The 24,626-nt window shown below is 37.1% G+C and overlaps 1 protein-coding gene across 2 annotated transcripts in view; it reads left to right on the top strand.

Annotated features, from left to right (window-relative positions):
• The window catches only part of LCLAT1 (lysocardiolipin acyltransferase 1), a 182,117-nt gene that overhangs the window by 71,028 nt on the left and 86,463 nt on the right, over nt 1–24,626 (top strand). The gene's annotated exons all lie outside the window — the stretch shown is intronic.

Below are 24,626 nucleotides of genomic sequence, written 5' to 3'. Positions count from 1 at the left end.
AATAACTTGTTAAACTCCACTTAAGTATTAAAATTATTCCCATTTTTTTCTTCCTAGCCTAAAAACATCAATCACAACAGACTGTTTTAATCTCTTTTTTGAAATATTTAATGTTGAGAAAAGAAGCTCTTCTCAAGGAAGTAGATATGGTCCCAGAGAGACCAACACTTGGAAGGATATGAATTAATAGTTCAGTAACCTTTTATTGCATGTCATGCTTGTGGTAATTTAGGCCAGAAAAAAATGAACTGACTCATTCAAATTCATCTAACAAATATTAATTGCCTACCTATTGGTTCTTAGCAGTATACTAGTTGCTGGGATTTTCTGAACTTTCCTAATCCATAGCTTCTTTTGTTTTTGTTTCTAAGTTTTCATTCTGCTGGTTGTATACAATATTAAAATTCCTAGCAGTTGTATGTTGTATGTTGTATGTTGTATGTTGTATGGTAGAGAAGTAGGGATATTTCAGCATGGCATGTTACAACTTAATCTCCTTCTTCCACTTAATATGAAATGGGGTAGGGAGCAGACTAAATATGTATTCAAACCAGCTGTTCACATACGGGTATAGGAAAACTCCCTGACAGCTTTATCTCTTATATCTCTATTTCTGTGGTTTACAGTGTAGCATTGATTATTTGAATTCTTTGCCTTCCAAACTATGCCCTTGTCAGTGTACTGAAATGGTTGAGGGTTTGTGAGGGCAAAAAGGTAGGTGTTGGCCTCAGGATGAACTAGTAAGGAGGTTTGTACTCTCAGGACAGTCCGATTTCTTACATGGCAACTAACTTCCTTTAGAGTTAACATCTCATAAAACTAACGTGAAACTACAAGGCATTTTATGACCTCAGAATTCATATAGTATCACACCCATGGTATATTATTGGTGGAAGCAGTCACTACCTTCAGAGATCTAGGGGGAGAGCACAGACCTCAGTTTTTTAAAAAATATTTTACTTATTTATTTATTTGAGAGAGAGAGAGAATGAGAAAGAAAGACAACATGGTGGTGCAGTCAGAGGCAGAAGCAGACTCTTTGCTGAGCAGGGTGTCCGATGCGGGACTCGATCCTGGGACTCCAGAATCATGACCTGAGCCAAAGGCAGGTTCTTAACGAACTGAGCCACCCAGGTACCCACAGACCTCAGTTCTTGATAACAGAAATGTCAAAGACCTTACCAGTATTTCTAAAACTGCTACTTCCTTAAAAGGACTGATCAAGAAAGAAAGAAGGCACATGTTACCAGTAGCAAGAATGAGGATGTCTTGTTTATTGTTCCTGATTATATATAAAACAGAATAATAGAATATTAAAAACTTAGGCAAATAAGTTTGAAAATTTATATGAAATCAGGAAATTACATACAGAAAAATGCAACTGACAATTCTTTCTGAACAGTGAAGAAAAATTAAAGCAGTCTTGTATCGAATAAAGAGATTAAATCCATAATTAAAAGTCTTCTTACAAAGGTTTTTAGAGGACAATGGCAGCAGCCTGATTTTTCTCAGAGTTAAAAAAAAGTGATCAAATAAACAGAGGAAATAAAAGCATGTATCACTCATCTCTTCAGAATGACTAGGAAATAAAGAATATCATAACCTTCTAATTGTCTTATAGAGAAATAAATTCTAAAGGGTTAAGAGTAGAGGGGCATGGACAACTAAGAAAAAGCACAAACAAAAGCATCCTCAAAAAGGAAAAGTCTAATACTAAGTTCCAGAATACTGAACACAGGTCAGGACATAATGGTTCTCAGCACATGATATAGGGGAATGATTAGAAAGACAGTGGGACGTGAAGAGGCAGCTTCAGAGAACCATTGTTTTTGAAGGAGAGTCAGATTTATAGAAAGAAGAGTTAGCTCCCCATAGAGGTGTGGCAGTGAGGAAAATGAGGAAATTAAGTATTCTGCAGGAATAAAAAGAATAGCAAAAAATAATAGCCTTTCTTCACCCCTCCCCCAATAAACCTACAAAAAACTGCCATAAAATAACTTTATATCTATAAAAGAAATCTCTTACGTGGAGGGCGGAACTGAAAAATCCAAAAGCTACACTATAACACAATACTGTCAACTGAATGAAATGTCATCAAATAAACATTTGAGAATATGGGGGGAAAAAACCACTTTGAGAAAAACGAAGAACAATAATGGTCAAGAAAACAAGAAAAATGTAAGGGGAATCGATTGAAGTAAAAAAAAAAAAGGACAAGGCAAAATCCTATCAGAATTGTATAGGAAAACAAAGAGAATGAAAAATGAGGGAAAAAGTTGTCAAAAAGTAGTTGAAGTGGAAGGTAGTCAAAGGATGTATGTAATTAGAGTCCCTAAAGAAGACAAGCAAAAGTATAACCCAAGAAAACATTCTGGGCTTTAAAGCAACATTCTGTTGCTTTAATTTTTCTTCACTGTTCAGAAAGAATTGTCAGTTGCATTTTTCTGTATGTAATTTCCTGATTTCATATAAATTTTCAAACTTATTTGCCTAAATGACATGAGAGGGGCTTCCAGGATGACAGCATTGAGTAGCTCCATAGACCCGACTGCCCAGTGAAATGGTGAAAATTCTAAAACAACAAAGTCTCTGGAGATGGTCCCAAGGACATACAGCATATGAACATTTATTCAAGAAAGATTACCAAGATTTGTTAAGAACAATGAGAATCTGTGGTATTTGAAACAACACATTTTCTTTTCCTTCCACCCCCTGTTTAGTCAGACAGAAACTCCACTCCAGACTGGTACAATTGAAAAAACATGCCTCCTTCCCTCTCTGGCTTCTCATTAGATGGCTTTCTTCCACAAGTCCTTACTGTCTTCACTTGAGTAATTTCATATTGATTATACAATGACTGGGCTCTGTGGTTTTCAAGAAAGCAAATTAAGCTAGAAGTTGCTGGTAAAATAAAAATTTTATATCTGTATATGAAGGAACAATGAATTTGAAGTACAAGAAAAGCAGTTGCATTATCACTTAATGCCAAAGTTTTATTTCTGTTTAATATAATAAGTAATATATTTAAAACCTACATTCTCCAGTTAGGTATTACTTTGACTCGAACCTAAATACAGAATATTTATCTCTTACTATGAAATTAACTTTAGAGCTAAACATGTTTAGGCGGGCTTTAGGAACCATTAAATTTTCTCTTAATGTCGTATATACTATTTTAACTTGATTGGCTGGTGCATGTTTAATTTATTTAAGAACATATATTAAACTATATAAATAAAAAATGAACATGATGAGCATGTGTGGGTCATGCTACAGCGAAGAGGGGAAGAGTAAAAATGTAGAGCTTTAGAATGTGTTCTAACTTAAGTTGCTACTAACTTAAGACTACTTATATTTGTACAGTCTGTGTAAGTCTCTTGGTAATTACAAAGCAAAACGTTGTAGTTAGAAACACAAAAGAGAGAAAGGAATTTGAACATACCAGTGCAGAAAATCATCAAATCATAAAGGAAGGGAACCAGAGAAGAAGAGAGAACCAAAGACCTGTAAAATAGCTAGAAAACAATGAACACAATGGCAGTAAGTGCATGCTTACCAATATTTACTTTAGATGTGCATGGACTCAGTTCTCCAATTAAAAGACATTGTGGCTGACGTGACCCATCTATATGCTGCCTGTAAGAAACTCACCTCCGATGCAAGAATACACACAGACTGAAAGTGAAGGGATGGAAAAGATAATCCGTGCACAGGGAAACCTAAAGAAAGCTAGATAGACTAATCAAGAGACAAGGTCATTATATAATGATAAAGAGGTCAATCTAATAAGAAGATAGCAGTACAGTAATAGTGCAGGACTTTATTTTTTTAAATGTATTTACTTGAGAGAAAGTGTGAGATAGAGAGCATGAGAGGGGAGAGGGTCGGGGGGAGAAACAGACTCCCCACTGAGCAGGAAGCCTGATTCGGGACTTGATCCCGGGACTCCAGGATCATGACCTGAGCCGAAGGCAGTTGCTTAACCAACTGAGCCACCCAGGCGCCCTATAGTGCAGGAATTTAAAACCCACTTTTATCAATGGATAGATCATCCATCCAGAAAAATCAATAAGGAAACATTGGCCTTAAATGACATGTTAGACGAGATGAACTTTGCAGACATATAACAGAACATTTCATCCAAATTCAATAGAATACACATTCTTTTCAGGTAACACATGGAAACATTTTGCAGTGTATATGTCAACTATTAGGCCAGAAAACAAGTCTTCTTTCTTTTTTTTAATTCTAGGTAGTTAACACAGTGTAGTATTAGTTTTATAGTGATTCAGCACTTCCATACAGTACCCGGTGCTCATCACAAGTACACTCCTTAATCCCCATCTCCTATTTCACCCATCCCCTCAACCTACATTCCATCTGGTAACCAGTTTGTTCTCTATAGTTCAGAGTCTTGTTTGGTTTGCATCTCAATAAATTTAAGAAGATTGACATAATATTAAGCATCTTTTCTGATCCCAGTAATATGAAACTAAAAGCCATTATAAGAAGAAATCTGGAGAACTCACAAATTTGTGGACATTGACAAACTGGTTTCTCAGGAGTATGTTGTTTAAAGAAGAAATCAAAAGAAAAATACCTTCGGGCACCTGGGTGGCTCAGTGGGTTAAAGCCTCTGCCTTCAGCTCAGGTCATGATCCCAGGGTCCTGGGATCGAGCCCCGCATCGGGCTCTCTGCTCAGCAGGGAGCCTGCTTCCCTTCCTCTCTCTGGCTGCCTCTCTGCCTACCTGTGATCTCTGTCTGTCAAATAAATAAATAAAATCTTAAAAAAAAAAATACCTTGAGGCGAGTGGAAATACAACATACCAAAAAATAAAAAACTTCTGGGCTCTGTGGCCAGAGAAGTTCTAAGAGGGGCAAGTTCATAGTGATAAAGGCCTACATCAAGAAACAAGAAAGATGTCAAATAACTTTATACCTCAAGGAGCCAGAAAAAGAGGAACAAATGAAACCCAAAGTTAGTACAGGAAGAAAATAACAAGGATCAGGTGCAAATAATAAAACTGAGTAAAAAGACAATTTGGAAACAATCAAATTTTGGAAAATGTAATCAAACCCGACAAACCTTTAGCTAGAATCCCTCAAGAAAAAGAGATCACAAATAAAATTAGAAATGAAAGAAGAGATTTAAAAACTGGTACCACAGAAATACAAAGGATCATAAAAGACTGCTGTGAATAGTTATATGTCAACAAATTGGACAACTTAGAAGAAATAGATAAATTCCTAGAAGTGTAAAACCTAGCAGGACTGAGTCATGAAGAAATAGAAAATCTGAACAGACTAGTAAGATTTCATCGGTAATCCAAAACCTCCCAATAAACAAAAGTTCAGGAACAGGTGGCTTCACTGGGGAATTCTACCAAACATTTAAAGAATTAATACCAGTTCTTTTCAGTCTCTTCCAAATGATAGAATGGGAGGAAACACTTCCAAAGTCATTTTACAAGGCCAGCATTACACTCATACCAAAACCAGATGAAGATGCCTCAATAAAACGACATGCCAGTATACCTGATGAGCACAGATGTGAAAAATTCTCAACAAAATATGAGCAAACTGAACTTAAGAATAAATTAAAAGAATACATGACATGAAGGAAGTAGTATTTACCCTCAGGCTGCTTTAATGCACTGCTGTTTCTCAAAGCAAAATATTCTTCTCTTCGGTATTCGCCAGACTTTCATTAAGAGTCATGCTTATAAAAGAGACTCCTTTGGTTATCATTTTACCTTTGGATGAGAGTTTTGTCCTCAATAAATGCCGCAGTCTGAGAATTTAAAAAAAAAAAAAAAAGAACTCATACACCATGATCAAGTAGGATTTATTCTGGGGGATGCAGGGATGGTATGCCACCTGCAAATCAACCTGTGCGATATACCACATTAACAAAAGAGGGATACAGATCATAAGGTCATCTCAATAGATGCCAAAAGGCATTTGACAGAATTCAGCATCCATTTATGATAAAAATTCTCGGCGAAGTGGGTATTGAGGAAAAGTATCTCAATATCATAAAGGCCGTATATGATAAGCCCATACCTCACATCATACTAAAAGCTGGAAGCTTGAGACTTTTCCTCTAAAATCAGAAATAAGACATGAATGCCTACTTTTACCACCTTTATTCAATGTACTATTGGAAGTCCTAGACATAGGATGGTTGGATGCATGGATGGCATCCAAATTAAAGGAAGAAGAGAACTGTCACTATTTGCTGATTACATGATGTTAGACGTAGAAAACCTTGAATTTAGTAAAAGTATAGGGTACAAAATCAATATATAAATATCTGTTGCATTTCTATATAATAAACTATCAGATATTAAGAAAATAATCACATTTATAACTGTATTAAAGAGAATAAAACACTTTGGGATAAATTTAACTAAGAGAGTGAGATAGCCTGTACACTGAAAACTGTAAGATACTAGTGAAAGAAATTGAAAAGAAACAAATTGGAAGATAATTGGTCCTCGTGGATTGGAATAACTAATATTGTTAAAATGTCCATACTACCCAAAGCAATGTACAGATTCAGTGCAATCTCTATCACAATTTCAATCGTATTTCTCACAGAAATAAATAGTCCTAAAATTTGTGTGGAGCCAAAAAGGGATCCCAAATAGCCAAAGCAAAAGAAGGAACAAACCTGGGTGCATTACACTTCCTGCTTTCAAAGTATATTACAAATCTGTAGTTACCAGACTTGGCATAAAAACAGACACAGATAAGTGGAACAGAATGGAGAACCTAGAACTAAATCTACGCAAATATGTTCAATTAATTTATGACAGAGGAGCCCAGAATATAATACAAAATACACATTACTGAAGAATAAATGGTCTTGGGAAAACTGAACAGCCATATGCAAAAGAGTGAAGCTGGATCACTATCTTACAGCATTCACAAAGATAACTCAAAGTGGATTAAAGACGAATATAAGACCTGAAACCATAAAACTTCTAGAAGAAAACGTAGGTGGTAAGTTCCTGAACATTGGTTTTGGTGATGATTTTATGGATTTGTCAACAAAAGCAAAAAGAGGGATGACATTACTGAAAATCTTCTGTACAGATGATGGAAGCCATCAAAAAATGAAAAGCTAGTCTACCAAATGGGGTAAAATATTAGTAAATCATGTATTTGACAGTGGGTTAGTATATAAAATATGTGATAAACTCCTCTAACTCAATAGCAAAATAAAAACAAACAAAAAACACACCAAAAATCCCCAGCAAATCTAATTTTTAAAAATGGACAGAGGATCTGAGTAGACATTTTTTGAAAGAAGACATACAGATGGCTGACTGGTACATGAAAAGGTAGTCAACATCACTAATCATCAGGGAAATGTAAATCAAAACCATAATGACACATCAATATAATTACACACCTGTTAGAATAAATACTGTCAAAAAGATGAAAAATAGTATTGGTGAGAATGTGGAAGAAAGGGAAATTAAAATTCGTTCAGCCACTATGCAAAGCCATATGGAGAGTCCTCAAAAAATTAAAAACAGTATTCTGAAGGAAAGGAAAACACTAACTTGAAAAAATATTTGCCACCCCTATGTTCATTGCAGTATCATTTACAATAGCCAAGATATGGAAACAACCTACCATCCCCATCAGTGGATGAATGGATAAAGATGTGAGATAGGAGATCGCTGGGAAGATGGGGGAGTAGAAGGACCCTAAGCTCACTTTGTTCCACTAATACAACTGGATAACACTCACATCAGGGTAAATAACCCAGAAAATTACCCAAAGACTGACAGAATAAACTCCATAACTAAGTGTAGAGAAGAGGTTACATTGAAGAGGGTAGGAAGGGCAGAGACACAGTGGGGAGGGAAACCACAGGACTGTCTGAGAGAGAGAGGGACCTGTGGGCACGGAGAGGGGAGAGAAACAGACTGTCACACCAGGAAGCCCTCACAGGGAAGATGAATTCCCATAACACTTGGCCTTGAAAACCAGAGGGGCCTAATTTTGTGAGTTCTTAAAACCAGCAGGGCTTAAAGCCTGGAATTTTAAAAATCAGTGGGTCAGCTCTTGGAAAACTTGGAGGGCAGAAGGTGAGAGAAAACAGAGTCCATGCCCTTAAAGAGACAGCATAACAAACAGCCTGGAGAGAGACAGCATGGAAGCCACAGTTTGAAAAATGCCTTGGGTGTATGGGATGAATTATTCGGGACAGAGATCACTGGGAGACTCCTCCAGAAACAAAGTAGTGGACAGGAGTTATTTCCCTTCACTATGTCCCAGTATAAACACATGACCACCTGCAGTGCAGAAATTTACTATCCACCTTGCTTAGCTCCACCTCCTGCTTAGCAGATCCTCCCCATCCAGCCAGACTTGCCTCAGACCCAGATCTGCTGCTGGTTCCTTCCCTGAGAACACAGCACAAACCTTGCCAATACCTCATCTCCTGGTCCCAGAGTTTGGGACCTTGGTACCCACAGCAGAAGTAGGTTCCCTCTCATGGAGGACCGGTGTGTAAACCTTGTTAAAACTGCATGCCCCACCCCTAGCATATTACAGATCTGCCCCATCCAGTACAGTCTTGGCTGGAGCCCATTCATACCAGGGCCACAAGACTGGCAGTGTGCAAGCAGCCACAACAGGGACCACTACTGGTCCAAAGTGACTCTTGCCCTCCCTGACACCACTTAGATTGCGGCCCCAGCAGTGAGCTGGGGGCTGACAGCTGGTCTGATTGCTGGTTCTACCCACTGACGAAAGCTTCTCGGGACAACATGGGGATAGCACCTTGTAGTTTGGTGCCACTGCATCTCTGATAAACACCTAGTCTGACTCAACTCAAGCCCAGGGAGGCCTCGTACTGGCCCACCAACACCATAGGGACCAAACAGGCAGAGAGCTATTGCAGATGACTGAACCGAAGGAAAAAGCAGCTCATCCAAAACACACATACTGCATATAGGAGCCACCTCTGAGCCACCAGTTTCCAGTGAACAGGGACACTGTACAGTAGGGCACTATAGGACCTCTTCTTCATAAGGCCACTACTTTCAAGAGCATGAGACATAGCTGACTTTTCTAACACATAGAAACAGACACAGAGAGGTAACAAAATGAGGAGATAGAGGAATATGTCCCAAATGAAAGGGCAGGATAAAACCACAGCAAGAGACCTAAATGGAATGGAGATAAGTAATATACCTGATAGAATTTAAAGTAATAGTCATAAAGATATTTACTGGACTTGAGAGGAGAGTGGAGGACATCTGTGAGACCTGTAACAAAAATTTCAAAAAAAAAAATGTTAACAGAGGTGAAGAACACAGTAAATGAAATTAAAAATACATTAGATGGAATAAATAGCATGTTGGAGGAAACAGATGAATTTGTGACCTGGAGGGCAGTAATAGAAAGTAATCAAGATGAACAGGTGAACGAAAAACATTTATGCAAATAGAGGGTAGACCTAGGGAACTCGTTGACTCCATCAAGTGTGGTAACATTTGCATGATAGGGATCCCAGAAGGAGAAGAGAAAAGGGGGCAGAAAATTTATTTGAAGAAATAACAGCTGAAAACTTAGTGAATCTGGGGTAGGAAACAGAAATTCAGATGCAGGAGGTACAGAGATCCCCCAGCAGAATCAACCCAAGGAAGTCCACACCAAGACACATAGAAATTAAACTGGCAAAAAGCTGTGATAAAGAAAGAATTTTAAAAGCAGCAAGAAAAAAGAAAATAGTTATATAAAAGGGAAACTTCAAGGCTATCAGTGGATTTTTCAGCAGAAACTTTGCAGGTTAGAAGAAAGTGACATAATATATTTATGGTGCTGAAAGGAAAAAAATATGCAACTGAGAATAATCTGTCCAGCCAGACTATCATTCAGAATACAAGGAGAGAGAGTTTTCCAAACAAAAGCTAAATGAATTCATCATCACTAAACCAGCCATACCAGAATTGTTATACAGGACTCTCAGAGTAGAAAATAAAGACCATAAATAAGAGTAATAAAAGTGGAAAGCACAAAGGCAGTAAAAATAAGTATACCTGAAAAAATCAGTCAAGATCAGTCAAGTGACTCACAAAATAAAAAAGATAAAGTATGACACTATATACCTAAAATGTAGGGTGGAGAGGAGTAAAGAATAGGTTCAGATTTAAGGGTCTGTTAACATAGACTGCTATATGCAGAAGATGTTATCTATAAATTGTGGTAATCACAAATCAAAAACCAGTAATAGATATACAAAAAATAAAGAGAAAGGAATCCACGTGTATCACCAAAGAAAGCCAGCTTATGAGAGAAAAGAGGAAGGGAAGAAAGGACCAGAGAAGAACTATAAAGAAATAACCATAAAACAAATAACAAAATGATATAATACATATTAATTGTTTTGAATGTAAATGGACTTAATGCTCCAGTCAAAAGACACAAGGTGATGGATTGGTTAAAAAAACAAGACCCATCTATAGGCTATCGCAAGAAACCCATTTCATACCTAAAGACACATACAGATTGAAAGTGATGGGATCGAGAAACATTGTCATGCCAGTGGATATGAAAAGAAAGTTGGGATAGCAATACTCACATCAGACAAAAGGGACTTTAAAACAAAGAGTGTAAAAATAGACAAAGGACAAAGACACTATAAAATCATCAAGAGGACAATCCAGGAAGATACAATAGTTGTAAATATTTGTGCATCCAACATGGGAACACCCAAATACATGAAACAGTACAGAAAGGAGCCTAATTGATAGTAATACAATGATAGTAGGGGACTTTAAAACCCCACTTATATCAATGGACAGATCATCCGAACAGAATATCAAGAAGGAAATAGTGGCTTTGAATGATACCTTGGACCAGGGGATTTAACATATGTATTCAGAACATTCCATTCCTAAAACAGTGGACTTCACATCGTTTTTTTTTTTTTTTTTTTTTTTAAGATTTTATTTATTTATTTGACAGAGAGAGAGAGAGAGAGAGTGAGAACAGGCCAGCAAACAAGCAGGTGGAGCAGCAGAGGGGGAGAGAGAAGCAGGCTGTCTGCTGAGCAGGGAGCCCAGTGCAGGGCTTTATCCCAGGACCCTGGGGTGACTTGAGCTGAAGGCAGATGCTTAACTGACTGAGCTCCCCAGATGCCCCTGCACATTCTTTTCAAGTGCACATGGAACATTCTCCAGAACAGATCACATACTAGACCACAAACCAAATCCCAACAAATTCCAAAAAATTAAAATCATACCATGCATCTTTTCTGACCACAATACTGTGAAACTAGAAATCAGCCACAAGAAAATATCTGGAAGCTATTGAATAATGAATGGGTCAACCAAGAAATCAAAGAATACATGGAGACAAATGAAAACACAGCAGTCCAAAATCTTTGGGACATAGCAAAAGTGGCTCTAAGAGGGAAATTTACAGCAGTATGGGCCTACCTCATATAGACATTTTGTCTGATGTAAGTATTGCTACCCCAACTTTCTTTTCATATCCACTGGCATGAGAAATGTTTCTCGATCCCCTCAAGAAGCAAGAAAAATCTGGAAAAAAAGAAAAAAACACCTATAAATCCCGACACCTAAAGGAACTATTAAAAAGAACAAAGCATAAAACCAGTAGAAGCAAAGAAAATAAAAATTAAATTAAAAAATAATAAAAGATTAGAGTAGAAATGAACAATAGAACAAAGCAATGATAACAGGAGTTGGTTCTTTGAAAAGATGAACAAAACTGGTTAATCTTTAGCCAGACCATCAAAAAAATAAATAAAAAAGAGAGGATTCAAATAAAATCAGACATGCAAGTGGAGAAATAACAACCAATATCACAAAAATATAAAGAACTGGGGCGCCTGGGTGGCTCAGTGGGTTGAGCCTCTGCCTTAGCTCAGGTCATGATCCCAGAGTCCTGGGATCGAGCCCCACATCAGGCTCTCTGCTCAGCGGAGAGCCTGCTTCCTCTCCCTCTCTCTGCCTGCCTCTCTGCCTCCTTGTGATCTCTGTCAAATAAATAAACAAAATCTTAAAAAAATACAAAGGACTGTAAGGAAATAGTATGAAAATGTATAGACTGGGAAAAACTGAGGGCTCTCCCACTAAGGTCAGGAACAAGATAGGTATGTCCACTCTCACCACTTTTATTTATTCTGTATATAGGAAGCCTGAAAGATTCCACCAAAAAACTGCTAGAACTGATAAATGAACTCAGTAAAGTCACATGATACAAAATCAGTCTGTTCAACGATTCCATATACTACTTTTTAATGGCTGAGTAATCCATTGTGTGTGTGTGTATACGTAGTATATCATGAAATATTCAGCCATTAAAAATGAATTCTTGCCATTTGCAACAAATATGGATGGATTCTAGAGAATATAATGCTAAGTGAAATAAGTTAGTCAGAGAAAGACAGATGCCATATGATTTCACTCATACGTTGAATTTATTTAAAATAAAAACCCAAATGAACAAAGGGGAAAAAAGAGACAAACCAAGGAACAGACTTGTAACTATAGAGAATAGATGGTTACCAGAGGGGAGGTGTGTGGGGACAGGTGAAACAGGTGAAGGGGATTAAGAGTACACTTAACCATGATGAGCACTGAGTAATACATGGAATTGTTGAGTCACTATATTATTTACCAGAAATGAAGATAATACTGTGTGCAACAGTGGATTTAAAAGAAAACAAAAATAAAACAAAAACAAATGGTGTGAATTACACATACACACACAGAGGAGTATTATTTAGTCATAAATAAAGTAAACCTTGCCTTTGAGACAACATGGCTGGACCTTGAGGGTATTATGCTAAGTGAAATAAATCAGAGGAAGACAAATACAAGATGATCTCACTTATAGGTGGAATCTAAAAACAAAATAAAACAACAACAACAAAAACTAGCAAAAACTGAACCTCAGATACAGAGAAGACATTGGTGGTTGACAGAGCCTGGGGTTTGGAGATTGAGCAAAATAATGTGAAGGTGGTCAGAAGGCACAAACTTCTAGTCATACAATAAATAAGTTATGGGGATGAAATGTACAGCACGGCGATGATAGTTAATAATACAGTATTGAACATGTAAGAGTTGCTGAGACAGTAGATACTTAAAGTTCTCACCAGAAAAACATTTGTATCTATTTATAATGATATTAACTAGACATATTGTAGTGATCCTTTCCAGATATGTATCATATGGAATCAGTTTGTTTTATACCTGACACTAATATTACGTATCAGTTACATTTCACTTTTAAAAAGTAGTACTGCTTTATTGGGTAGTTCTGAGGATTAAGTTCCAGTAGAGTGTTATTTGCTGCTGTTCGTTACATCTCTAGTTCCAATGAGAACATCTGCCCTTCCACCTCTTGCCTTATAAAGGTCCATATTAGACCTCTCATTTTTCCAATGTCTCAGAGAACTGAAGTTTTAATTTCTCTCACCACCTAATCTTTACTCCTCCTTTGTACACTGATATAGTCATTTTTATCATCACAAAACTTTCTTTTCTCTTGTCATGAGTTCCTATTAAAGTATTTCATTCTTAGCTTTTCCATTTGTACATTTCCCCTCCGCATGCGTTATAAGCTCCTTATAGAGGGTCTTTCACATTGTTGTGTCTTAAAAATTTGTAGACTTGGTAAGATTTCATGAAAATGCAAAATTTAATGAGAACTGATTTTGGATTAGAGGAAAAAGATTTTAGAACCTGTAAAGAAATGCAGAGAAAATTAAGTAAGGCAAAAATGTAGGCAGCAAGAAACCAAACCAAAACACAAAACACAAACCAAACCCCCAGCAGAACAGTTTGCAAATGAGAGTATTAAATCTGGAGTTTGCAGGAGGAAATGAAAGAAAGGGAAAAGAATGGAAACATCTTAGTGGTCACCCATCTCCTGCTTCAGACTATGCTAGACTTAGCTTGTTAACAGTTGAGCTTGACTTTAGGGAGTATTTAATATTCCTCTTTATAATTATTTCTAAAATAAATGTTGGCTTACCAGATGTTTAGAATAGAATTTTCTGGTCTATTTAATTCATTTGCAGATGACTAAATAAAAAATGATATTTTATATCTGTAGTGCCAGTTTGGAGAATGAATGAAAGTTTGGAATTTGGAAGTCCTTTTCCTAGAGTATAAAAGTAATAGACTAATGTAACTTGCTAGGAAAGAAATCAGTAACAGTGTTTAAATTCCAGATCGGGTTATAAAGAATTTTGGTAAAGTTAAAGAGTTTAGAGTTTGTGAAGAAATTAAATTTTAACCAAAAATAATGTCCTATAGTTAGATTTTAGCTGTTTCTAATGGTGGTATGCACATAGATTTTTATTTTTAGCCAACTTTGTAACTACTTAGTAACAATTAATAAAATATTAATCAGAAGATGCCATAAAAAGTCCTTTGCCTGGTACAGAATTACAGGCAAATGGACTTCCTGTTCCATTTGTGCCCACACAACTCATGGCTTCTTGATTTTCCTGGGTTATTAATTATACTTGAGTAGCAGAAGAGTTTGAGGTCTTTCCAAAGTATAAAGAGGAATAAATATTAAAGAAACTTAGATTTAAAAAGTGGCCATGTTGTGTATTAAGTTTAAAATCTTCTAACTTGAGGCACCTGGGTGGCTCAGTGGGTTAAAGCCTCTGCCTTCGACTCAGGTCATGAACCCAGGGTCCTGGGATTGAGCCCCGCATCAGGCTCTCTGCTCAGACTGCTGAGCAGAGAGCCTGCTTCCCCCTCTCTCTCTGCCTCTCTGCCTACTTGTGATCTCTTGTCTGTCAAATAAATAAATAGTCTTTAAAAAAATAAAATAAAATCTTCCTGACGTAAGTTTCACAGGAAATTGTCATATAATTCGGTAATTGTAAAATTACAGAATAGAATGGAGAAAACTAGGAAAATCACAAATTGTGACATAAACTTATAGGAAATATGTGAAATTGTGAAATAATGATTGTTCAGAATGAGATCAGGGAGAAGTGGAAGTGACAAGTTGGCCTCTGATGACTGCTTCTCTGCATTGTTTGTTAAAAGCCTGTAGAGACTGTGAGTGTATGTCCAGAAGCTCCTGTGGTGGTCTGCTTTAGCAGAATAATTGAAACTGGGTAGGGGGGTTCTCAGAAGTTTGTTCTCCCAGAGTATTAATCTATTGCCAAAGTATTAAATATTTTTTGCTCAATTTGATTTACAGAAATAACTGCAATTTAATTTTAGTTATTTTATATGCAATTTTATTTTAAATGCCTTTGGTGTTATATATGCATTTCTGTTTTTAAAGATCGTGAATAAAAACAGTTGGTTAAAATCTGTTGTACACCTCGCCAGTGCGCTATAGCAACAGTAATTATAGTGTACCTTACTAGTAAACATGCAAGGGCTGCAACACGGGGTTGTATTGATACAAAGGTAATCATTTTATGTGGCCAAACTTTTCATTTTAACTATTTCTCATTAATGTATTTTAAGGATTGGTAAAGTATACTTGGTGGAAATAAAGATGATGCTGCTCCTGCAGCTTTAAGAATTAGTAAATTTATGTCACCTTACCTTTTATAACTATTCTGTATTAAGCACAAAGAATGGATATTTTCCTATTGAGATATTTACAGTTTATTAATATTAAACTTTACATTTGCAGCTTATTAATACTGAACTTTATCTCCTATGAGACGGAAAATTCCTCTCTTACCCAGCTTCCTCCTACTTTAATCTGACATTCACTAAAACTAAAATAATCTTTAAGCCATGAAAGTCTTTAACTTCATCCAGTTTGGTGGACCCTTCTTTTTTTTTTTTTTTTTTTAAAGATTTATTTATTTGACAGAGATCACAAGTAGGCAGAGAGGCAGGTAGAGAGATGGGGGGAAGCAGGCTCCCCGCTGAGCAGAGAGCCCGATGCGGGGCTCAATCCCAGGACCCCGGGATCATGACCTGAGCCGAAGGCAGAGGCTTTAACCCTCTGAGCCACCCAGGCGCCCCTGGACCCTTCTTTTTATTTCATACTATATATTAAAAGTATCTTTCGTCATGATCAAGCGAGATACAAGGATGGTTCAGTATCCACAAATCAATCACTGTGATACACTACGTTAACAAAATGAGGGATAAAAATCGTGCAGTCATCTCAATAGATGAAGAAAAAGCACTTGACAAAAGTAAACATCCATTCATGATAAAAAACTCTATAAACAAATGTGGGTTTAGGGGTCAACATAATAAAGACCATATATGAAAAACCCACAGCTAACATCATACTGATGATTCACATGGTGAAAAACAGAGCTTTTCCTCTAAGATCACGGATGAGACAAGGATGTCTTACCACCTTCATTCAACAAATCCTAGCCACAACAATCAGCTAAGGGAAAAAAAATAAAAAGCATGTAGATTGGTAAGGAAGAAGTAAAACTGCTGCTACTTGCAGATGACACGATACTATATATAGAAAACCCTCGAGAGTCCACCAAAAAGCTAAAAAAACTGATAAATGAATTCAGTAAAGTCACAGGATACAAAATTTAAAATATGCATAAATCTGTTGCATTTATTTCTATACAGAGTAGCAGAAAGGAATTAAGAAAAAAAATCCATTTAAAATTACACCAAAAGAATAAATAAGTCCTCCTGGAATAAACTTAGCCAGGGAGGTAAAGACCTGTACTCTGAAAACCATAAAACATTGAAGAAGAAATTAAGGTTAATAACAAACATGGGGAAAGATATTTTATGCTCATGGAGTGGAAGAATTTATGTTGTTAAACTGCCCATGCTAGCCAAAGTAAATTACAGATTATGCAGTCTTTTCAAAATACCAACAGCATTTTTTGCAGAACTAGAAAAAAAAAATCCTAAAATTTGTGTGGAACCACAAAAAGATTCCAAATAGCCAAAAAACAAAAAAAACCCAAAAAACCAAAAAACAAAACAAATCAAAACAACAAAAAGAACAACTTAAGAAAAACAAAGCTGGTGGTATCATAATCCCAGATTTCAAGATATGTTACTCAGCTGTAGTAGAACAGTATGGTACTGACACAAAAACAGTCATAGAGATTAATGGAACAGATGAGTGAGCCCGGAAATAAACCCAGGTGTATAGTCAACTAATCTATGACAGAGGAGGCAAGAGTATACAATAGGGAAAAGACAGATAAATGTGCTGGGAAAACAAGATCACCTTCTTACACCATACACAAAACATAAACTCAAAATAGATAATTGTGAGACATGAAACCATAAAACTCCTAGAAAAAAACCACAGACAGGACTCTCTTTGACATGGCCTTTGTAACGCTTTTCTACATATGTCTCTTCAGGCAAGGTAAACAAAAGCAAAAGAAACTGTTAGGACTATACCAAAATAAAAAGCTCTTATACGGTGAAGGAAACTATCAACAAAATAAAAAAGCAAACTAAGGAACGGCAGAAGATACGTGTAAGTGATTTAACTGATAAGGGGTTCATATCCAAAATGTATAAAGAGCTTATGTAACTGAACAAACAAACAAACTAGTTAAAAATTGGGCAGAAGACATGAACAGACATTTCTCCAAAGAAGACATACAGATAGCCAACAGACACATGAAAAGATGCTCAAGGTCACTATCATGAGGGAAATGCAAATCAAAACCACAGAGATACCACCTTCTATTAGTCAGAATGGCTACTATCAAACAGATAAGAAATGGCAAGTGTTGGCAAGGGCATGGGAAAAAAAGAACCCTCATACCCTCTTGGTGGGAATGCAAATTGGTATAGCCACTGGGGAAAACAATATGGGGCTTCCCCCCCAAATTAAAAAAAAAGTGGGATCCAGTAATTGCAGTACTGGGTATTAACCCAAAGAAACCAAAACCACTAATTTGAAACAATATATGCAGCCCTGTGTTCATGGAAGCATTATTTACATCAGCCAAGAAAGGACGGCAAGACAATTGCCCATATACAATGGAATATTACTCACCCAATAAAAATGGAATCTTGCCATTCATGACAACGTGGATGGATTTAGAGGGTATATTGCTAAGTGAAATAGGTCAGGCAGAGAAAGACAAACACCATATGATTGTATTTGTATGTGGAATCTAAAAAACAAGTGGACCAAGCACGAACAGACCCATAAATAGAACTGGTGGTTGCCAGAGATGGGAAGGGTGGAAGTTGGGTAAAATAGGTAAAAGGAGTGTGGGGTATAGGTTTCTAGTTACGGAATGAGTAAGTCACAGGGATGAAGAGTACAGCATATAGGTCAAATAGTCAGTTGCATTGTAATAGCACTGTGTGGTGACAGACGGTAGCTACAGTTGTGTGAGCACGGTATAATAGAATTGTCAAATCACTGTGAAACTCCTGTAACAATATATGTCAACTGTACTTAACAAAATTCTTAATGTTGCTTCATGACTCAGAAGGGGAATAAATTTCTAATTGGAGAAGTATCTCCCAAGACTTGGTATCCCTAACACTCCAGTCCCACTAGTTTCTTTGGTAAACCAAGTTGTCAGTTTTATTACCTATATTTGGTAAGTGTGCTCATCATTCAAGCTAACAACTTGTTGGCCCTTGCTGGAACACATCTCTTCAGCGAGCATATTTGAAGCTCCCTCTTTCTTCAAAGGGGGATCCTTTCTTCAAAGGGGGCTTCTAGTCAAGGATTCCTAACTACTTAATAACTATACTGTAGCTGTTACTCTCACAGCAAACTTTCTTGTGGCTTAGCCGCAAGAAATTGATCAGTGTCTGGCTTCCTGTTGTATCTAAATGATAAAAGATTTCACAGCAGCAACCTTCTTCCCGGTGTGGTTGCATTTATTACTAAACACCTAAAGGCCAGAGATGCTGTTTTCACTAATTTTGACAGTGAACCATTTATCTACACATCCCGTGACAGGATAAAAGTACCTGATTCTGGCTTTCTCTGCCTCCTAATAACCAGTCTCGAGACCAAAGGGAGAGAATCTGTCAGGAGGCTCTGGGGAAAATTGCCTCCTTCCATCCAAGGGCAAGATTTGATGAAGGGAGGATGGAACTGCCCCTTTCCTACTTGGGACGTTACTGTTAGAGCGCATCATACTTGGAGCTGCTGCAACTGTCTTGTGTCCAAGGGATGGCGGAGTAGAATGTGAGAGCCTGGCCTCTGAACCAGCCTTGAGGCCAGCTTTATTTTATGTGAGGAACATAAATCCAGATTGTTTATATGGCTTCCAGATTAGTATTCTGTTATTTATAGCCGACAACTTGCTTTCCTCATTTCACCACGCTCTTAAAGAAAAGTATTCAGTGATTGATTTACTCATTCGGTAAATTTTATTAAATGCTTATCATGAATCAAGATCTTTATGAAAACCATCAAATGAAACAGAGTATGTTAAACGTATTTTAGTTCTGTGGTTAGATATCGCATTCATATCTGTGTATTTTCAGATACAAAGTGAAGATCAGTTTCATCTTAGCAGTTTTGCTAGTTGCAAAATAAGTTCTTGTAATTGTTGGTTTTATAGTTTCAGTTGCCAAACTTGATCAGCTGAGATGAGTTTTGATGCTTTTTTTTGTTGTTGTTGGGGAGGGAGAGAAACCTATTGGGAACAAAGGTTCAATTCAGTTAAATCATGTGCCAGGCAGTATACTAGGATTATACTTCTTTCTAGGATTACACTGAGAACCAAGGAATTTTTTAGAATTGCCTTGAGACCCAAGTAATTTAAATGAAGCTTTTGTTTCGAATTTGTTAGCTGACTTCTTAGCAAAACTCAAGCCCTGTTCTCTCTGGAGGTTTACAGTTTCTTTGGGTGGGAGAAATTACTCTGGACTTTAAGGTCATTCAGTGAATCACTTATTGAAGTTATAATCCAAGCGGTTACCTAAATTGGATGTCCCATTGATGTACACTGTCTCTAACACTCTGGTCAGATTTGCATTGCTTCAGGATGCTTGGCATCCCAGATGTAAGCTATGAAGCATATTTTGATTCTAGACCTTTTAGTACCCCCTGCGTCTACTGAATATGAGGAATTCCTTTGCTGAGGCTTCAAAAATTATCTAAAAAGAATGCTTTTATGACAGTGATTTTTTAGGAGAGAGCAGGGAAAGAATTTGGGGGGAGATTTAGGGTTTTGTGTCTGTTTTACATTTAGTGGAGAAGCACAAACAAAATAAATCTTTCAGTGATCAGTTTGAGCCAACTTTGTAAAGGGTACTTTATAATAATGGTAAAAAGATAGGAGAGATGGACCCAGTGTACTTCGTAGTTTGTTTTGTAAACTTAATGTCAGTAGGTAATTTGACTCCAGTGCTTTCGGTTGTCCTTTCAACTTGTGGCTAAATGAGGTGTCCCTCAATTGAAAATGTTTGTCTTTTTTTTTTTTTTTTTTTAACAGACAAAGGCAACATTGCAGTGCTGAAGAAAAAATGAATTGGCTGTTACATTTATTATATATGTCATCATTAAGGGAGTTAAAAAAAACCTTTTTTCTCTTGTTTATTCCTTATCATAAGTCACATAGAAAATATTTTCCTTGTGCTTGAAGTCAGATATTTCTGAGTTGTTATACTATTGTGTAATGAACACCAGGCACGGACATATGATGTAGCCAAGAATTAGAAATGTTCTTCCACAATAAAAATAATGCCAAAACTGTATCTTAGAAATGTTGTTACTGATAATCTTTAACTATTTATGGTATAGTAAGTGAATCTCAGATAAGAATATTAATGTCTTTGAATTTAGAATGGAAAGGGGTCATTATTGTGTGTATGTATGTATGTATTTTAAATGAAGCAAAACTTTGGATCAACAAATAGTTGATTCTTAAATACCTTTTTATATGGAATAATTTTAGATTTATAGAAAATTTGCAAAGATAGTACAAAAATTTTTTTTATTTTCTTCACCCAGATTCCTTGGGACATGTGTCAAAGTAAGAGATTAACATGGGTACAGTACTGTTGACCACAGACCTCTCTCAGATTTCAGATGCCCTTTCTGTTCTAGGATCCAGTTGAGGATCCTGTAATTTCTTTTAGTCACCATGTTTCCTTAGTCTTCATTCTATGAAAGTCTCCTTGTTTTGATATTTTTGAAGAGTACTGGTTGGATATTTCATAGAATGTTCTTCAATTTGAGTTTATATATTTTCTCATGATTTGATGGGGGTTATCGGTTTTAGGGAAAAGCACCACAGAAACGAAGTGCTCTTCTCATCAGGGAGGTCCATGATATCAACATGGCTTATCACTGATGATGCTAACTGTGATCATTTGGTTTAAGGTGGTTCCTGCCATGTTTCTCCACTATGAAGTTGCTGTTTTTCCTTTTTATCTATTTTTAATTCACTAACAACAGCCCACATACAATGGCTGGGGAGGGGGCACTAAGCTTTACTTCCTGCAGTGAGATGTATGTACATAATTTATTTATAATTCTGTAAAGAAGATTTGTCCCTTCTCATTTATTTACTCACTTAATTATGCCAGTATGAACTTGTTGATACTTTTTTCTTTGGGTTATAATTCAGTATTATTTATTTTGTTGTTGACGTTGTATGACTTTGGCCAGTAGGGTACCTTGCAGGTTGGCTCTTGTGTCCTTTTGGGCTTCCATCTTTTTTTTTTTTTCCTTTTAACTTTCTAGCGGTACAAGATTCTTGTATTTTCCCTACCGTAGCTCTGGACTCAGCATTTCTCTAAGGAATCCTAGTTCCATTTTTTTCAAGAATGCTATTAGAAACTAAGATTTCGGCACTGATGGTGCTCTGTAGTAGTTTCCTATTAGTGCTTGTACCATGAATGGAGTGGCTTAAACAGTACACATTTATCTGGGGCACCTGGGTGGTTCAGTGGGTTAAGCCTCTGCCTTTGGCTCAAGTCATGATCTCAGGGTCCTGGAATCGAGCCCCGCATCGGGCTCTCTGTTCAGCAGGGAGCCTGCTTCCTCCTCTCTCTGCCTGCCTCTCTGCCTACTTGTGATCTCTCTCTCTGTCAAATAAAATCTTAACAAAAAAAGTACACATTTATCATTTGCAGTTCTGGAGGTCACAAGTCTGAGTAGCACCCACTGGGTTAAAATCAAGGCACTGGCAGGACTGGTTTCTTTCTGTACATTCTATATAGAATCTTTTCCTTGACTTTTCTGGCTTCAGTTGGATGCTCAGTCCTTGGCTTTTGGCCTCCTTTCTCTACCTTTAAAGCAAGCAAGGACCAGTTGAGTCCCTCTCTCTTTAACATGAGTCTTTTCCTGCTTCCCTTTTCCTCTTTAAGGACCCCTATGATTATACTGGGCCCTGTAGACTAATCTAGGATAATCTTCTATCTTAATTTCAGCTGATTCTTTTTTGCCATGTCACATATTCACAGGAATTAGGATGTAGACGTCTTTTGTGGGGGTTGTTATTCTGCCCACCACATGCTAGTTGTTACCAGCCCTGTCAGCGTGCAGAGCTAGTAATGTACTTACTGAGGAATTCATTTTCCATAGGGATGGATTTCTTAGATGGCAGTTCATCTAGAAAATTGAATAAATGGCAAATCTTGTACAGTATGAAAGACAGGTTTTAGTCCCACAATAGGGTGAACTCAAAAAGTACAACCAAGGAGCCTTACCTTGCCAACAAAAGCTGTCAGTAACTAGGTATTTCTTCAGTGCCAAGCAAGACTTTCTGCTCTCTGCAGGTAGGTATGATAATCTCTTTGTGGACTCTATGAAATTTGCAGTGAGGGTTGTTTTTATCTTGGAAGTTAATCAACTTAGAATAGGGATATAGACAGCATTATATAATATAAAATGTTGAATTCAAAGAAGATAGGGCTTAGGGTTTCCCTAACTTTGTGTAATGTTTAGCACCCTGACCTAGGTTGAAATTTTAAGGAATAACTACTTGTTCTGGATTTATATGTAAATTATTGTTATGCATAACTACACCCTCAGTAAATACAGTATTTGTTCATGATTGCTGTGATTTAAGTTTATACAAAAATGTGCATCTGTTTATATCACTCATTCTCATTTAATAGAGGCCTACGGATAGCATTTCCTTGATTGCATTCATACCCTCTATTCAGCATTGAAAATAAAGTAAAGAGAACAGTTTTTCTGTTCCACATTGCATTTGGTTTCTGGTGTCACATGTATAGTGCCATAGTAGATACCATATGAATTAATGACTACATGGACAACAGGGAGACATCAGATCAAGTTATCTTTAAATCTAGTTTTTAGAGCACTAGGTGAGTAATTGCAGATATTTTTATGATTCCCTTAACTATATCCATCTACGCTAAAATGAAAAAAGAAAAAAATGTATAAAGAGCTTATTTTTTTTTTTAAAGATGTTACTTATTTGTTGGGGGGAGGGGGCAGAAGGAGAGGGAGAGAGAAACCCAAGTAGACTCCTTGCTGAACACAGAGCCCACCACAGGGCTTGATCTCACAACCCTGAGAGCAGACCTGAGCCTAAGACCCTAAGAGTCAGACGCTTAACTGACGACACTACCCAGGAGCCCCAAGAGCTTACTTTTTTAAAAAAAGATTTTATTTATTTATTTGACAGAGCAAGGGAGCACAAGCAGGGAGAGTGGCAATGGGTGAAGGAGTAGCATGGGGCTCAATCCCAGGACCCTGGAAGCATGACCTGAGCCAAAGGCAAACAGTTATGCACCTGAGCCACCCAGGCACCCCAGAGCATACTTTTTTTAATTAGAAAGAATGCATAATGTCAAAAATACTCAGGTTATTTTGTTGTTGTTGTTGTTTTGTTTTTGAGAACTCAAAAACTTGATAAAAGAGAATTTAAGCCAAGGAAAACCAGGTTCTAAAGTTATGCAATAGTTTTCAGCAATAGAGGATGCTCGGGGATGACTCCTGTCTGCTTTGAGGAGAAGGCAATGTTGATAACTTCAGTGAGGTTTTAGAAAGAAAACAGTGGTAACAGAGTCATGCCAGCATCCACAGAATCTGTCTTTATAAACCTGCCAGACTCCCAGCCCTTGTCTGAGAAATTCAGGTGATAGATGGACTGTCTTCCAATGGAAAAGTTTGGGGGAAAAAAAACACAAAACACCCAAGTAATACAGATGAGTTTCAGAGGACAGGATTAGTAGCTCAATTATTTATCCAGCCATAGATGTATGAAATAAATACCACAAAAATATATGTTTGAGGATCTCCACAATGTTAAGAAAACTCTAGGTGTTGCTTTAAACACAAAGTATGCATTGATGGCAGTGACATGGACAAAGAAATTCACTCTGAATTTGTTCTTATGATTTTTATGAAAGGGAGAAAAATGTTTAAGTTCAAGGGAGTAGAAAAGATTCAGATGCATAAGTGATGTATAAATGGATATGAGAAGACAGAGGCACAGAGGGGGGCACAGAGGGGAAGAATCATCTTCAGAGGAGAGATCCAAGAGCTAGACTAGTGCAGCCATTTTACTTCCCTTTCTGTGATTTCTGAAACACACAGACTATTCAGAAAAGTTTCATGGCACAACCCCAGAGGTCTTGCTACTGTAGCGCCCTTCCCCCAGGGAAGCAACAGATGGTCTCACTTGGAATGGACAAATAGCTTCTACCTCTCAGTATTGCTCAGTCTAGAACAT

The sequence above is a fragment of the Martes martes genome (genome assembly GCF_963455335.1).
Source record: "Martes martes genome assembly, chromosome: 9".
Classification (NCBI taxonomy): Eukaryota; Metazoa; Chordata; class Mammalia; order Carnivora; family Mustelidae; genus Martes; species Martes martes.
This window is presented reverse-complemented; position numbering and strand designations above follow the sequence as displayed.